This window comes from Cupressus sempervirens, chromosome 2 (assembly GCF_028749045.1).
Source record: "Cupressus sempervirens isolate cs-2001-9-10 chromosome 2, ASM2874904v1, whole genome shotgun sequence".
In the NCBI taxonomy this organism is placed as follows: Eukaryota; Viridiplantae; Streptophyta; class Pinopsida; order Cupressales; family Cupressaceae; genus Cupressus; species Cupressus sempervirens.
The window spans coordinates 364,947,983-364,967,476 of record NC_143119.1 but is presented as its reverse complement, the minus strand read 5'-3'; positions in this window follow the sequence as shown (position 1 = coordinate 364,967,476).

The window sequence follows — 19,494 nt, the reverse complement described above, 5'->3', positions numbered from 1 at the left end:
GTGTATGGAATGTTAATAGTGGCATCCATATTACTTAATACCTATATTATTTGGTTATATGAATTCACACTAACAAAGGTGGTGTTTCCTTTAACACTCCATCCATGATGGAGGCCCCAAATGGAGATGTACATAATGTATTTTGGATTAATGCCTAAAGGAAGATTGGTTTAGAGTTATTGTAATTTGAGAAAGCATTTTTCTAATTTTTATGAGCCAAAACATAGTGAGGAGAGATGGTGTGATCTATCATGATTCTTTGGTTGAGTGATACATAAGGCTAGTTGGAACTATAAGCTCCCACCCATTAGACAATTGAAAACCTACAACTTTGGAAATGGGCATGAAAATTCAGATAGATGCATAAGATAAGTCACATAGTCCTTGTGAATTAGTAAAAGTGGTAGATGTATCCTTTCTTTCTATTTGTAAGCAGCAATATAATTATAACTGGGATAGACAACCTAGGTTTCCTCTAAGCATATTTTAGAATTGCAAGGAGCGAATGATGATGAGGGAGGCAAAGAGGAAGTGGTTTTCTCTTATGGTATTGGTGATCATGTAGACCTATGATGTCAGGGTATATTGATAGACAAAGGTATCATCAAATGTGTGGGTAGTAATGTGATGTGCCATAGCAAACCACTTAGTTCAGGCACTGCAAAAGTTAAAATTGTAGAGGTTGTTGACCCAACTGCTAGGCTACCCTACCCTTATTTTTTTTCTGAAGTAATAAGTGACTTGTTAAATTTGTTTGAAGTGTGGAACATATGCAACCTATCCTCTAATAAAGATTTGGAGTAGCATATGGTATTATTGTCTCTCTTTTGTTTTTGCCTAAGCTAATAGTTTATTGATGTCTGCATACATTGATGTCATTTATTTGGAGAATGCACTCATCCAACTTGTGTGCATAACTTTAGGCTAAAGTGAAGGACAAATCAAAGGTAGCTAAAGAATCTAAGGGTCCCCTTCCTACCCCTAAAAGGCATAGCCTCAGAATTCACATGTTAGGTATCACCCCTCCAATGGTACACAAGGACTTTAAGAGGTATCGTAGATTTTATGAAAGCATTTTCTCTATTGCCCAAAATAGACAGTGGAGAAGGGGTAAACCAGTGTCAAAACATTAGGGATTTCTTCATATGCCATCGTAACTGGAAATGGTCTCCAATTTTTCATTCAATCGTGTATAGTGTATTTAGTAGGGTTACTAAGAATTGTTGATGCCATTGGTCAAAATCTGTCCTTCTTCAATGAAATTGGAATTGATGCTTATTCCAAATGTGCAACCATTTTCTTTATATTTATTTAATTCTATATTTTTTTAAGTCCTTATTTCCAATTCAGTTGGACCATTCAAACTATGATTTTTGATTTGTGCATAAAATATGCATTGCATATTTTATGCATGTTGATATGTTGTGCTTTGTTGTCCATGTACAACAAGGGAAATCTAAATTTGACTGGCATATTTGTCATAATTGGTTATCATATTGTGGTTGTTCTATGGTGTGATTCTACTTTAGTATTGTCTTTTTAGTTGTGTTTAGTCTATTGGTGATGATTGAATAGGCTCAGCTATTTTTTTAGAGATGTACTTCATTTGAAGGGCATATTATATTTCATTCATATATAACTATGTTCTACAAATGTGTTTGTTTATTAACATTTTAATTAAGTGGAAAGTGGACTCCCTTGATCCTCCTTTACTCCTACATCTTCACTATTGTAACCACTCCTGTAGGTAAATAAAATAGAAATATAGTTTATGTGTAATTATTTGTATATATTGTATTATAATAATTCATATTTATATGTGAGCATGTATATGTCTATACTTATTTTTACATACATAATTATATATTTTGAATTTTTTTTACATTTTAAATATATATGTGTATATTTATCTTCAAACATGTAGTAGGATAGATTCCTTTTAACTTCAAATGTGTTTAGTAGAATTTTCTTGGATTTTATTCTTGTGAACATTTGGATGCCTAGTTTGTAGACAATAAATGCACAATCCCCTTCGAAATCCTTGGAAGATGTTGTAGGGGATTTGGACATTGAACAAGACTCTTATGCTATGCAGGAGGGAGAAATTGAACATGTCAATGATCAATTTTGTAGCCAAAAAATCCACAATTGCCTTCCCATGATGCAGAATGCTTAGTCATCAGCCCTGGAGGCCATGTTGATCTTTATTAAGGTAATATGCTCTTTGGTTGAGGTGTGGTATTAAGGAATGATATGATTCCAAATTGCTATACTTCCACAATGGATGTCCCAGTAGGAGCTAAGAAATTTTGTTTCAAGGAAGTCCTTATGAAAAAAGCTCTACTTCCTTATGTTGATGGATTAGCTTTTGAAGATATCTTTCCAGAAGCTAACGAACCTATTCAACTATGGAACATCTGTGATATAAAACATTCAATGGATATGGTGCACTAAATTATTTGGTCTTAGAAACATACTATTTGTTTGCATGTTGTTGGTCATTACTATATTGGTTATTGTTGAGCTATTATTTTGTACGATGCTTAATGGAAGGAATCCTTTTGAACTCCTCTCTTGAAAAGCTAATCTAGGATCAACTCCAAGGTTCCAGGTGATCTTGCAACCTACTAGAATCTGCTCACTTGAAGATAAATGTATTTGTTCAAAAGGAGGCCTTTGATAGTTTGAACCAATTTTGGATGTGATGTTTGATTTCTTGTTATGAAAAGTAACCAAAAAAGAGATATTTTTGGTATTTTTTATTTTATGATGAATGCAAGTATATGAATTCCTAATTTAACCAAGTGTTATCAAAGCAAATAACAAAAATAAGGTAACGAGATATTAAAGAAAATAACTTAATTCCTAACAGACATAAACCATGGTAACAACATGTTTGTGAGTTAAATCGTCGAAAAGATTGGGTAGGAAACCAATGAAAATAGGAGCAGTGCTTCATCAATTCCACTGATGCAATTTTTGATAAGAACTTAGTAATAACCGAAAGATGTTTCGCATCTCATCGAATCGCAAGGCCACAGAAAGTGCACTCATAAGAGACAAGAATCTATATAGGAACTATAGGTGATATCTTCTCCAACTTTATATGTCAGTAGAATTTTTCAACATGTGGCTAACACTAGAACTAAAAGATCACACAATCCAATAAACACAACAAAACCATTGGCTTTATTATAATTCATGAGAATAAATTCACAAAAATAAAACACTCTGGCAAGAATAACTACACTCAAAATGAGAGCACCAATAGCATATATTATTGCATCAAAATAACAGTCTAGAGTACATATTACATCCATCTATTTATAAGAACACATGTCGTCTTTTTATGTTGAGAGTGAGAGTTCTTAAAATGCAAACATAAGCTAAAAGCTAATTTAAAAAATCTAATTAAATACAAATTGACTATCTAAATGGTGCTAAGTAAGCCTCCACCCTTGTTTATGTCAATTAATGGGTGCATGAGCCTTTACATCACTTAAAACAATAAAATAAGCAGATAAGAAGAAGGAAAATAATAAAATAAAAAGTAGATAAGAAGAAGGAAGTTGCAAGAGGATCTAAAAGTCACTGGAAGCCTTAAAAATGGAAGCTTGACCTTCTCTAGCTATTTCTAGGAGTTGAACTATCGTCAAAATGTGTTTTTGGTGCATGGAAAGCTCTAAATTAGGAACTAGTAGTTAATTGACGGCGCATTGCTACTTCTTCAAAATTGTCGGCACACCTCTGTGAATAGCGCACTTGCGCACCTTGTCCACCCTGATGACAAATTCTAAAAATTCAAATTTTTTCCCAAGTGTCAAAAATGAATTTCTAGCTTATGGGTTTTGTACCCCTTTATACCAAAGTAGTGTCTAGATGTTTTCTCTTGAATTTCTCTATAATATCCACTACTTGGGAGTCTTCTATAAAATCCAACGCTTTATACTTATTTTTAACTATCTATTGGTAGTTACTAACCTCCATATGGGTCTCCTCAAAAAACAATACCTCTTCAATCTTAAATGCTTGCCTAATATCTTCATCAAATGAAGCATCCTTGAAATTTCTTCAGAATTGTTGGAATCCCCTCTAATAGTCATGGAATGCAAAATAGTGCACCTTGCACACCTTGACAAGTGTACTAGGTGTGCTTAATGAGCCCTAGTTAGTCAATTTATGTGCAGTTGTGCACCTGCACACCTTGATGGGGTGTACACATGCACATGTGTGCTACTACACACATGCACATGTGTGCTACTACACACATGCATATGGCATGTGAAAAGGAAGGACTTGGAGTTAGCTTTTATCTTTTAAGTGCAAAAAAGCGTACACACCTGCACAACTTGGTGGGATGTGCATGTGTGCACCCTTATGTTGTGCCTTAAGGTTTTGGAAGGTGTTTTATTTAGCTGTCTTAGGTTGCAAAGAGAAAAGGTGTGCACATACTCACCTTGAATAGGTGCGCATGTGTGCACCTTTTCTAATATTGATGCCTTAGTTTTAGGTTTCTCTTAGGTTTTGAGGTTTTGTGTTGTGTGTGAACAAAGGTGCACCTTGAAGAGGTGTGCATGTGCACACCTTTGGTGTCTTAACCTTTGTGTTTTTTTGTTGTATAGGTTTAGCATGCACCTTTGGAGGTGTAGAGGTACAAGATTAGGGGAGTGTGTGAGAATAATGAAGAGAGAGTGGAGGGGTCCCAGGCTTATATAGGTCTGGGCCCAATGTGCATCCTTTGGAGGTGCACACATGTGTATGTGCACAGGTGCACATTTCCAAAGGGAAATAAGTGTGCACTTGTGCATTTAGTATACCTACACACCTTGGATAGGTGCTCATGTGTGCTAGCACACAAGTACCACATTTATGCACTAAAAGCATTTAAAATCTTCCATTCTTTCTCAGTATTGACACCTAATTCTTCTTAGTTAGAGACAAAGGCTAGACGCAGTGTTTAGGTAGAGTTCCAAAATTACCTAGGCCTCAAACTAGGGGTCTAAAAGATAAACATTTACTAGGGGTTCCCCATTTCTAGAAGAAATGAGGTGTACATTGTGAAACCAAAATAGTTATGTTGATGTTAGTCTTGCACATTAACTCGTGTGGTCTGTGTGTAGGTAAAAAATGTTAGACACAATACAAAAGGAAAAGGGAAATCATCAAAATCATGGTTTAGTCCAAGAAGGATTGCACCAATGTGTGTGGCTCGTTTAAAGTCGTCGAGGACATAAAATGAGGGTGAAAGTTTAAAAGTGCATATTTGGAGTTCACACGGATGTAGGTCATAATGTGTTATAATTAAACGGTCTTTGTCCTCAATGCATGTGTAGTTGGAATTTTAGTAATGGTATGTAAAAACATGACATTTTACTGGACAATATGCATGGGACTAAAGAATGTGAAAGGAACATCTCCATGCACAGAGTTGATGTGACCTCTTATGTTTGTAATTAAGTTAGTATTGTGTTCAGTAACAAGTTTTACTCATATGGTAATGAAAAATTTCCATGAACAAACTTTTATATATATTACAAATCTTGACTTATTTAATTGAATGTCTTATTCTAATGTTATTCATTGAAATCTAACATCCTAAATGGTAATTGAATATTGTCATCATTGTTAAATGACAACCATTGTAGGTGTTATTTTAGTCATCTGGCCAACTAATGGCATTGAAACACAAAAAATAAATAAATCCATGTAAATCAACATATTATTTCAATTTATAATGTATCCAATGGTTATTTCAAATGTATAGTAAGTTTTATCATAAATTGTTGAATATTTTTCTTCAATTTGATGGATGTTTTAATAAATTGGAGATGATTTAATTTTATCACTATATTAAGTGGATACTCCTACTTCCACTAAACAATATGGACCAGGTATTCGGCTATTTTGTGGCACCTTTTTCTATTATTCTATTTGCAAAATACAAATTTTGTTTTATTTCTAAAATATTTTTTATTAAACTTCATTATTGGAATGTAAGCATAGTTCTTATATGTTGATGCAGTCATGGGTAGTCACAAAGATGTATATAGAAAGGAAGATCTTGGTCAATCATCATCTGATATTCCCATGACTACAACTATAGGATTGTCAAAGTTTGCTGCTTTTGGGAAGCATGGAAAGATGAATGACTCATGGGCCAAGAGGCAATGGCAGAGTTCAAATAAAGTACCTCCATTGGGTGTATCAGATACTAGTGGTGTGGTGGGGCCAGACAATAGTCATGACAATGTAGGCTTAGGGGATCCCACCCTAGATGACAACTTCAATAGCTCACTTCAAAAGAAACACAGACAGCTTCAAGAGAAACATATCTCTTTTTTGTTAGAGAATTTGGCTACATGTCAAGCAGATAATAAATGCCTAAAGTTGCAGAATGTTGAATTGGAGATGAAAAATGCTCAATGGGAGATGAAAAACAAAGAGCTCAACAGGTTTCTTATAGAGGTTAAGGAGAAAAATATGGAGTACTATCTTCAACTACATGAACAATAGCTGATCAATCACAATGTGGAGGAATCACTTGCTGCAAACAAGATGTTCTCTGACTCAACCCATATGTATGATGATGTGTTAGATGTCTTGAGAGGTCATAGTGAAGAGTGGAAGGAGAAGTACAATGAGGTGGTTGGTGTGCCTTCTGACAGAGGGCAACAATGAACTTCCACCCTGTCTTCAACACATAGATGTGAAGGTGCACCAAAATGTGGTTAGATGCACATATGTAATTGAATATTTTGAGCCACATGTGGTTTTTGTTCATTTCAATGACAAATCCCAGTTGTAGCAAACAATGTCATATGAACCTAATGTTTGGATATATAAACTGATGTCTTCTGAAAAAAAGGAGACCGTTAGAACTTACATTTGACAATTTGGTGCATTGATAATTGATATCTGAAATATATTTTGTACACTGTTAATGTTTATAAATCATTACATATCCAATCTACTCATCAATATGTTAATGGAATGTCATTGTTATATACATATTGTTGCTCTTATTTTGCAAGGACTAAATGCAATAAATATCATGGATGGATTGAAGTTTTTTCTTATTACGTAAATATTTCATATCAGATGACTTTCAATCATAATGTCATATGATCTGCAAGTTATTAAACTAAGGTGCATTGCTGCTCGTTTCATTTGATGCACTGCGTAATGCAAGAAATCCGATGAATGGATGTAACAAATTGCAAATGAAGTATTTGTTTTCTACGAAATTGGTATGTCTTTACTATGAAATAGTATGTGTTACTTTTTTTTTCTATGGTTGGTTAAATGTAGACGTTATTTTCATTTTTTTTAAATGTTTGCATTGTTTTGAGGCTACAAGAAACTAATGATAGTTGACATGAAATGGAATATGTCTTCTATAGTAGATGACAATTACAATTAAATTTATTCTAATTAGATGTTATTAGCATATTATAAAGGCAAGTATTTCTTTGTGGAGAAAAACCATATCAAAATCGATTCAACAATACCTTTAAAAGAAACTATTGAAATTGAGCAACTGATCCTTACCAATAAATAGGAAGTATACCAAATTCATAAGTATGACTTTTAATTTGTAAATGCATTTTTTGTACACAACTTCCATATACATGGTTGAAAACGAGATGTGTTCCCTATTTGTTGCTCTAATAATAGAAAAGACATAATGTCAACAATCTTTACATATATTGCAAAAACGCATCATTACTAGCCTTTCAATCTGCTAAGAATTTAGATACATTACACAGATGTTTGGCATAGTTGTCATTTTTGTAAACATACACATATTTTGTTGACACTTCCATTGATAATTCTTGTCGGTACATTATGTCTGTTATCATCGACATGTGATCAACCATGTCATTTGTGGTCTTCAATTCTGAGAGACTGGCCGAGAAACTGTCAGCAAACAATGACCTACATTTTTGTATTGGCATTGGTAAACCATCTTCGAGGATGTTGGGAAATACATGTGTAACATCACACTCGAGTTTCATCATATCAAAGTGTAACTTCTCAACCCAGTTTGTGTGTTGTTTCAAGATGTCGTGTCCAAATAATTCACACCTTGAGTTTTGAGGATCATTTTTCTTCGTGTCTTCTTTAATTCTAACCTTTAATCTCTCATTCTCTTGTATAGCTTCAAAAGTGCCCAAATAATAGACCCAATACTTGTCCACCATCTTCATTAACTTGTGACATTTGTTTTCAACAATTCTAATTGCCAAGTCATCCAACTGATCACATCTTTTTGTAAGTATGTTACCGAAATTATGTGCTTTATTGTACCAAAAACTTACATTCTCCATGCCATCCATATCTCTTTGTCCCTAATCATGGTCTTTAGTTTCAAAATTAAAGCCTTTGCATTTCCCTCCCTCCAACATAATAGTTTTTTTTTGTTTCCATGCTTCCTTTTCAATCTCTGAATTTTCAAACAATGATTTGTATTGTTTAGGCCTTAGGAACATTTTTATCTCCGACGAGGGTATGATCGTACTCCCCACTTAGCAATTTCCTAAGTGGTTTCACAAAGTGCTCTTCAAAACATAAGTAGTTTGAAACCAAGCATCTGTAATTCCAAATCTTGAGCCATAACTACAGGTTGCCTAAACCCCTAAACTGGTAGTCCTTCTTCCCACGCATGATTCTCTTGGCCGAAGAAGAGAAACATATGCATCAAAAAAGAGTAATGCTTGAAACACAATGTGGACAAATGTTTTTTTCGATACGAGTAGGTCCTCGTTTATCTTGTTAGCAACAAATGCTGCAAAATCAAAATTCTTAGGTTGGTTTGATTGAGAGTCAGTTGCAACAACCATCAATGGAATGTCCATTAACAGGGAGCATAAATTCCAAATAACTATCCAACAGACATGTAAGTATATTGTAGGTGAGGGTAAACATATTCATATCAAACGGTGGACTGTCATTTCTCTCTAATATGACTCTTGCAACTCCAATATTTGGGCGATGGATAGGCAACAAAGAAACCTTGTAGAAGCTCTCCATACAGAAATACTCCCCTCTTAATTTTGGTATATTGAAAATTGTTTGTGACTTGTCTCCAGTTGAAAAAATTTCTCAGTTTTTGTAATGCTAATTATTGCTTTGCTAGAATATGATTTGACTATTTTTGTTTCTGAATCATGTGTTAATAATTTCCCGCAATAGACCAATATTGACAAATACATTTGGAACAACGAGTTTTCCTATATTCATTGTCCATCCTTGACAAACTAGGCATCTTTCCAACCTTCTGTTGTAATGAAACAAAAACAATTCATATCCTATCTTCAATTTCCATACATCCCCGACCTCCCCACACCTATCTTCAACTCCCATCTTCCTTGCCTTCACTCTTTTCAAATTTTGAGAAGATAGCGGTAGCTAGTCCAATAGATCTTGTTTCAGATACCTCCCCTCTGCTTTATGCCTCTTACATTTGTGTTGTTCAATGGATTACAACATTCAAACATCTTTTTTTCATTTCCATTCACTTTCTTGGTAACAAAGGTTCCATTTCCTTTTAGTTGTCCAACTTAATCTGGTAAAAAAAGTAACAGTCATGACCAGATTCAAATCTCAGTCATTCATTGTCAAAAGAACTCTCTTTGTTTATTTTTAGTGGCATCAATTAAGCATTCTTAACACTCATTCGATAAAACATGAGTGGCTTCATACGAAACCCTTGGTTTAGTTTATTTCTTAAATCTTGAGTGGAAGGCGTAACTCACCTGAAAGTTGTGGTTCCAAATCCATTTCCACAACTTCCACAAGCATCGGCAACCCTAATTCAACCAAACATTTATCAAATGATATGAAACCCTAGCTTCCATTGTCAATATCTTTCTTCAACACCCTGCCTCACTCAAAATTAAAGTTTCAAAAGCATTTAAGGTTACTTGTCACAGTGGACACCTTCAAAAAAAGGAAAATGTTACAATTAATGAGATTTATTTCACACGGTCACATAAGAAACCTTAATCAATAGAAATGTTCTCTCTTGGTTCGATGTTTCTTTTTTATCGCGTGTATGTGGGTCTCATTCTTTATTGTTATAGTTATACAAATTGTTGAATGTGCAAATAAAAGGTTTTGCACCTTCGTGGCCATGGACAATTGAATGTTCAAATAGGTTGTGAACAAGCAATTTATTGTAAATTTGTTAAATGTTTTTGGGCAATTTGAGTATTATTGAAAATGGATAACAATTTCAACCATATTTGCATACTATTATCAACTAGTTACAGTAATTTTGCAAATGTATTCATCCATATTTTCATCATGTAATGCGATAGAAGTATACAAAATTTGTTAATTATTTTTAGGCAGTTCAATATTATTGAAAATGCATGTCAATTTCATCCATATTTGGATACTGTTATCGACCAGTTAAGGAATCCCAATATATTTTTCTCATCGCTAATGTTGTTTACTTGGCGTGAGAGGACGGCATCTAAGTGTGGGTCCTTTAATCTCTAGTTTTACCCTTTGCTCCACCAAATCAACGACTCTTGCATTTTCAAAAACTTCAACCAAATGGTCACAAGAATCAATTAGAGTAATATCAAAAAAGCATTACAATTTCATCCATAATATTAAATTTTTTTATTGTTCTAAAGGTTTTCATCATAGCATAATAGTTTCAATTTGATAAAAGGAGTCATTTACTGCATTTCTTTTGTTTTGTAGTTTCTTCAAATCCTGTGAGATATGTGATTTTTTCATATATCACTATAGCTACAGCGATTAGGCTTCATGAGTCAACATACACTATAGCGACTGCAATATGGTCAAAAGAGATATTGGGTACTACATTACTATAGCATATAGCGAACTCTTCTATCACTATACAGAGAAGGCCTAATCTTGACATGGAGATGAGCAATGAGGAAAGTATATCGCTATGACATATAATGATCCCTTTATTGCTATGCAAAGAAACTACAAAAACAATATAGCCATGATCAATAAAGGAGGCTTATCGCTATAACATATAGTGATCATTGGCAAACAGAAAATAAATATAACCATTACAACGCTGAGCAATAGAGATGTTGTATCACTATAAGTCATGGCGATGAGTGTTTTCAGTGATCGAAAAGGAGGTGATTGCATTATAGCAATCAGCGATAGATGATTGTGATAGTTGTGACCTATAGCGATAGCGAAATTAAAAGGTATCCATGGGTTCCATTCTCTATTGTTATATGAACTGCCAAATGTGCAAATAAAATTTTTCACACCTTCACAAATACAGAATAGTCAATCGTGGCAGCCCATCCTCATATGTGTGTTCTTAAATGGAGAAGGTTAAATTTATGAAAGGTGGTGAAAAAGTTCTTGCATGAAATCTAACAACATTATAAATATTTATGACAATGCCTATCAAAACTTCACTTATAGTGGGGCAACGAGTGGCAAGATTACAATATTTATGAACATGTGAATTAATCCAATGAAACCCTAGCTTGAACGAAACCCTTCATCTATACGAAACCCTCACTTCAATGAAACCATTCATCTATACGAAACCCTTGCTTCAACAAAAGCCTAGTTTGGCTTCAACAAAACCGTTCATCTAGCGATCTCTTCTATTGCTATGTGGAAAAAGCATAAAATTGACATAGCAATGAGTGATAACGAAGATATATTGCTATAACACCTAGTGATTATCGGCAAGCTAGAAATGAAATATAATCATCTTGGCAATGAGTGATAAAGATATTATATCACTATATGTCTCAACGATAAGTGTTTTCGGTGATCAAAAAAGGAAGGATTGTGTTGTGGCGATCAGCGATAGAAAATACATGATCGTCGCAACTTATGGCGATGGCAGTATGATCTCTCAAAAGGTAGCTATATAATATAGCGATGGCTCAAAAGGATTGCGCGTCGCATTTGGAGTAAACATGACATAGTGATAAGCAATGAAGACACGTGTATCACTATGCATTATGACAACAAAGCAGTATAGGCTGCTATATAATATAGCAATGGGTTAAAAGGATTGTGTGTCACGTTTGGAGTAAACATGAGATAGAGATAAGCGATGAAGACATGTATCGCTATATCTTATGACGACAAAGCAATATAGGTCACTATATATTATAGCGATAGGTCAAAAGGATCGCGAGTCTTTTTTGGTGTAGACATGACATAGTGATAAGTGATGAAGAGACATATATCATTGTGTTATGACAACAAAGTAGTATGGCTATAAGAAGGATCACTATAGATTATTGTGATAAGGCAATTTTGATCACGGATCTCTTTTACAGGAAAATGGATATGGCAATGAGCGTTACGGTTATTGCTATTTCTATAGCGATAAAAGTGAAAAAAATTAATAGATCACTATTAGCAATAATGAGATAAAGTGCTCGATGGTGTGTACATGTTTTTCACTAGGAGTTACAGCGTCATTTATTTGAATATATTTTTCGTGGAGCAGGTGAGTGATGACCAGAAATGAAACTGTTATGCATATAAATGTATCGAATTACATAATGAAAATATGGATGAAACTATTATGTGTTTTCGATATTATGACTCATTAACAATATCAAAATATGGATGAAACTATAATGCAGTTTCGATAATACTCATAATGACCAAAAATGCTCATCAAGATACTAACCCTAACCTAACTACCTAATAACAATATCCAATTATGGATGAAACTATAATGCATTTTCGATAAAACTGAAGCTGTCTGAAAACATTCAACACAAATCATATAAATGTATCGGATTACATAATGAAAATATGGATGAAACTGTTATGTGTTTTCGATATCTCCTTTTCGATCACTCAAAACAATCATCACCATGACTTATAGCAATACAGCATCTCTATCTATCATCATTGTAATGATTATATTTTTTTTCCATTTGTCAATGATCACTATATGTCATAGCGATATACTTTCCTCATCGCTCATCGCTATATTATTTTTGTAGTTTCTTCACATAGTGATAAAAAAGGATCGCTATATGTCAGCAATATACTTTCCTCGTCGCTCATCACTATGTCAAGATTAGGCCTTCTCTATATAGCGATAGAATATTTGTCTATATTCTATAGTGATATAGTACCCAAAATTTCTTTTGACCATGTTGGGATCGCTATAGTATATCCCAACTCATGAAGCCTAATCGTTGCAACTATAGAGGTATATGAAACACCAAACAAAGAAACAACATTTCTATCAATTGACATTTCCGACGCGCTTGTGCAATAATAAATCTCATTAATAGTAAAACAAAATATTGAATGACAAATTCCAATGCTTATTTGATCATTCAAATGAGGAGTGGTGTTGAAGAAATATACGCAGAAATCAAGGCAAGGTTTGGATGAAATTGTTATGCATTTTTGATATTATGACTCGTTAACAATATTGAAATATGGATGAAACTAAAATGTGGTTTTGATAATACTCGTAATGACCAAAAACACTCATCAAGATACTAACCCTAACCTAACTGCCCGATGACAATATCCAATTATGGATGAAACTATAATGTGTTTTTAATAAAAGTGAAGCTGCCCGAAAACATTCAACACAGCGTATAAATGTACCGGATTACATAATGAAAATATGGATGAAATTGTTAGGTGTTTTCGATATCTCCTTTTCAATCAACGAAAACACCCATCGCCATGACTTATAGTGATACAACATTTCTATCGCTCATCATTGTAATGATTATATTTGTTTTCCATTTGTCGATAATTGCTATATATTATAGCGATAAGCCTCCTTTATTGCTCATCGCTATATTATTTTTGCAGTTTCTTTGCATAGCGATAAAAGGGATCGCTATGTGTCATGTGATATACTTTCCTCATCGCTCATCACTATCTCAAGATCAGGCCTTCTTTGTTTAGCGATGGAAGAGTTTGCTATATTCTATAGCAATATAGTACCCAAAATCTCTTTTGACCATACTGCAATTGCTATAGTGTATCCTGACTCATGAAGCCTAATCATTGTAACTATAATGGTATATGAAGCATTGAACAAAGAAACAACATTTCTATTGATTGAGGTTTCTGATGCACTTATGCGAAATAAATCTCATTAACTGTGTGGAACACTGTTGTTTTGTATTCCTCACAGGATGTATTAAAATTTAATTGGCGGAGTTGTGAAGGTGACAATAGTCGTTCACAAGTGCTATATCATTACTTTTAATTTGTCAAGTGTGGAACGGTATTTTTTTCTCTTTCATAACTTTATTTAACATTCAATTGTCTGTGGTCGCGATAGTGCCAAACCTGTAGTTCGTGTGTTTGCGAGCTCCTTCAATAATAAACAATGTGACTCAAGATTAGACATTCAATAGGATACATCAAAGGAATAAATAGTAATTCTATTGATCGAGGCCTACGATACGTCAAACGAGAAATAGTAATTCTATCTCTATGTCAAAGGAATAGATCGGATAAACATTTAAATATCTTGTCAACTGAGTACAATTAAATCACTTCAAATGTTTTAACTCTACAGTGAAGTAACAGTAATTTCTAATTGGAGGTACATAAACAAATATCTAACTTGATATAACATTGATAGACCCATGAAACCACATTGAATGAAGTTGCTTTTTCAGTCTGAATTCATATAAAAATAGTCCACGGTGGCAATTCCACTGTAACTCCATTACTAGGCATTTGTACAACTGCATAATTAATAAAAAAATGCACAAATCAGTTTTTAGTTCAATGAAAAATCCATAAGACACACCCACATGACACCCAAAGAAGGACACAGAAGGACCGTAGATGGGTCCATGGCATGGACTTCCATCAACTGGCCATGCCATTCAAAAAGATATATGTATCATGTTTTTTTCTTGTACTTTTCTTGTACGGTAGGATGATTTGTAGGGATGATAGTTGCATCCTTTTTTATGTCCTTTATTCCCTTATGGTCTACATGACATTTATTTCACTTGTACTATATCCAAGGATCGTGACTTTAGAAACTACCTTTCCACCTAGCATGTCAGTGTTACCCTTCTACTTGTAGTTGTTACTAATTAGCTTAGGTTATACTTGCTCAAGCCAATTAGCTATTAATTTATATCTGTAATTGAGTTATACTTTATATTAATAACATTTGATTATTTATTTATATTGGTTATCTAATATTAATATATTGTTTAACTATTTAATATCATTTAGGTTTTGATGCTATTGGCCCTATCTTTAAAGGTGTTGACTCAACAATTTCATACTACTCTGATGGTTCGTTGGCATGGCAATCAGTTGCAGCTAAAATTGAGGATGGATGAATTTCGGATAAAGGAAAACATTCAAGGAGGATCCCTTCTCAATCTTCTCCTAAAGCCCACACAGTTGGGGCTAAGGGGAAGCTTTGATTCTGTAATGCTTTTATTTTGTAGGGTGGTTAGTCTTTTAAGGGCTTATTATTCCCTTAACCACCAGTTCATGTAGGTGGGGGCTATGACGTTTTAGGCACCCCCTCTATTACGAATGTTGTGTTGTGTCTCTGCCCCGTTTCTCTTTGTTGTCTCATTGTAAATCTTTTGTTTTGGGTTGCGGGCTAGCACCTACTTTGTATCTAAGTTTCAAGCCCCTTCAAAACATGTTTTCTTAATCAAAAACAACTTAATATCATTTATTTAATTACTCAATTAACACATATATTAATTTATTAACTATTATTTATCTAGCTATCCTTAACATATTACTCAATTTATTTATTAATTGCTTATTATAATTTGGGATATTACAACCCCTTAATTATTTGGTTAGGTATAAAAGTGTGATACAAGATAAATCTTGGAAAAACTCTCAAAATAGAAAATGTCAATCTTTAAAAGCATACATCATTCATGTATTTTTCACTAATGTGTCCATTACAATACACCGTGAAAGCCTTTGAAGCCCTGACTATAAAAAATATATATATATAAATAAGCATGACTCCACATGCCAAGTCATTCTTTCAACCAAACTTAACTTCAACAACTACCCTCGTGATTCCTTTAATAGAAAAGAGCCCCCACAAAACTACCAAATGATATTACATAAATTATATACTAAAAGCATGTAAATTGCATAACCCCTTATTCAACATTTGGTACTATATTTAAGTATTTCATAATATTAAATAATTACATCAAATGATATTATAATGTTAGAAGACGAATCACCAGGTGGTCCCAAGAATATTACATGGGACGTGTCGCATGTCCATCTAGGTTCTCTGAGGTGCAACATTTACACAATAAGATAAAATATTACAATAATGTGAAATATTAGGTACGATGTACAACATCTCAACATCTTTTTCTAGGTTAAATATGTCATCATTGAGTGCCAAAGTAGTATGCCTCATTTAAAGTTTTCATGTGTGTTTATCCTTTGACATGTGTGCTCCATGGAACATACAAATAGAGAGAGAGAGAGAGAGAGAGAGAGAGAGAGAGAGAATGTGTTATAAGTAACTCTGATCTCATATGTAAAGAACACACACAAAATGTCCTACTTAACCATCTAGAGTTAGGAAACTGTATCTACACAAGTAATAAGTGTGATATTTTGTGACATATTAGTTCATGTCTAAAGTTAAGAAGCTATATCTATAAAATAGTGATATCGTATAATATTATATTACTAGGTGACACATTAGATAATTCCAAGTGTTATTTAGTAATGCTCTACCTAAATAAAGTGGTGGCTCTCTAAATGGGCACTTATAACTATCTTAACCCTCAAAATAGGCATGTTGATTAACGATATGAGATCATTCAATTGATTTGTGTCTATAAGATGTAAGATATAGGAGGAGAAATATCAATAGCGCATGGAATATGAATGTAATCTAAGGATAATAAAGTACTTTGAATAATATAAACTCCTCGTAGACACCTAAACCTGATTAACATCGTAATCAAATTTAGTTCTCTTACTAGGGCATTTTAATTAAATATTGTTATGTTAATGCCTAATTAATTAACTCATATAGCCCAAGTAATTAAATAATTCTACCCATAGCTATTTAATTAATTAATTAATCATCCTCCTATTAATTTAAAAAATATGATTATTTGGTTTAATTAATTTATAAATCATCTGTTACCCTTCTTTTATGAAATAATGCATATTCAATCAATTTGAGCAAATGGCTCCTAACTTTAACCCCTAACCTAACACTTCCTAAACCACCTAACCTTTGGTTCTAACTCAACCCAACCCCTTCACACATACTAATCCAACTTAATTAGCTAATTCCCCTTAATTACCTAAATATGAATAACTTGAATAGATTAAAAGATCAAAATACTTTAAACTACTGAAATCAAAAAAAGATAACTACGAAGAATAAGCACTGAACTTTGAAAGTTTATTGCCTTGTATGTTAGCATAGGTTGACATAGCATTCATATGTCTGTATGAATATACTATGAAATCACTAGGGAAGAAGAAGAATATCTCACAAAACTAACCTCAAGTTGATGAAGTTGATATCCTATATATCCTCCTCTAAAAACTTGAACCCACAAAAACAAGGAGAAATGTTAGGTGGTTGATTGGAGACTTGCCTCAGTCAAAACTTTGATTTGGTTTTTTCACCTCTACAACAGTCCAAGTCTATTAGACACAGAGAGCAATGATAGATAACAGCGATGAAATGATAAGACACAATAATGATAAGAGAAATAGATAAAAGATCAATATATGCTACCAAAGACAAAAGGTGAAGCAATGTATAGAACTATCTTCATTGTTATGAATCAAATCTTGGTAAGATAAATACAAGGATGAATAATGCACGCTATAGTGTACAATGAGGACAGCTCAACATGAACATTACAAAATGGAAAATTACACCATGGTACAATTTTTTGATATTAAATCTTGCCCCCACTTTAGCAAGAATATTAATGAGAGACATGTGAGATATAGTAAGAGATCTTACCTAACTTGCCTTTGGTTATTTAGTTACATAGGGTTGTAGATCTACATCCAAAATTCAATTTGTAGATAAGCATGCTAGATGATGAAGACAACCTATAGACCCAAGATCATAGATAGTATGTTGTTATGGGTGGTAAGTTGTGTTATGCAACATAGCCATATAATAGGGTGGTTTTCATAGTCATCTGACATGTGTAGGGAAATATATATAGGAATGTTATAGGAGGCTTTAGATGGTATGTTGGTATATGTAGTTAAAGCTAGATATGCATGTAAATAGGGTGGCTTAGACATGCACCAATATGCATAGAGATATCTAGGTAGGAGTGGGATAGGGAGACTTAGATCATGTAAGTATGGATAGTGTAAGCTATATACGCATACAATAGGATCAAACTAAGATAGAAATATAGCTTGTTAGCCCCCACAACGAAACTAAGATCAAAAATTTAAAATTTTGCAAGAAAAAATTGTGATGTGGAGACTGAATTTTAGATAAAAATGGCAATAGGAAACATGGATATAACAACACCCCTTAAAATGTTCATGCTACTTAGAGGGGAGCATGAGACATGCTAAGGAGAGGAGACATTTTGGCATGTCAAAATACAATGTCCTAATGGGTGACACTTGATTTCCACAACATTTGCACAAGATAGGTGGATCTAATGAATTAGTATTAGAACCTTGAAGAGTAACATATGCATGCTCTTATAGAATCGTAATGGCTGGGTCTCCCGCTCCTATTCGAAATGTTGGATCTCCCACTCATGGCGTTCACGCCTCCTCTCCTGCTACAAAATTTGGTGCCCCCGCTCTAGACTTTTCTACGTCCTCATCCTTCGTTGCAGTGTTTGCTCCTGCCGGTCGTGCGGGTGGTTGTGATGTTGGGCAGTCTGCGGAAGGGGATGCCCTGCATTCAACCTTTTCTGCGAGTGGGGTTAGGGCTTCCTCTGCCCCTCACTTGGCTCTTGGGTCACCTCCTTGTTTGAGGGGCAGGTCTTTTGCAAATGTGGCTGCCTTCGAAGTTGGCTTAGATGGTGCTCCCCCTCTTGCAAGTTCATCTAAACCCCCTCTTGTGATGCCTGTAAGTGCTTTAAAACCCATTAAAGTTTCTCTTGACCCAAATTCTGTTGAAGATATTTTTCATACGGCTGAAGAGATTTTCTCTTTGGCTGCCATATTTCGCTTCCGAGGTTACTGACCCTCTCTAGTTAATCTACATGTCTGGATCTCCAAGAACTGGATGCCACTTATAAATAATAATGTCCACATCTTCCCGTGTGCAAAAGGATTTTTTATAGCCAAGTTTCAAAGTTCCAGTGACAGGAAGATTATTTGTCACAATAATTTTTCTTGGTTGGGCAAATTTCAACTTATGGCCAAACTGTGGCATATGGATTTTGATCCACTCACGGAATCCTTTAATAAGTTCCCTATCTGGGTCCGACTTCCTAATCTTCCGTTACATCTTTGGCAAGATTCGATTTTTGAAACTATTGGAAATGCTATTGG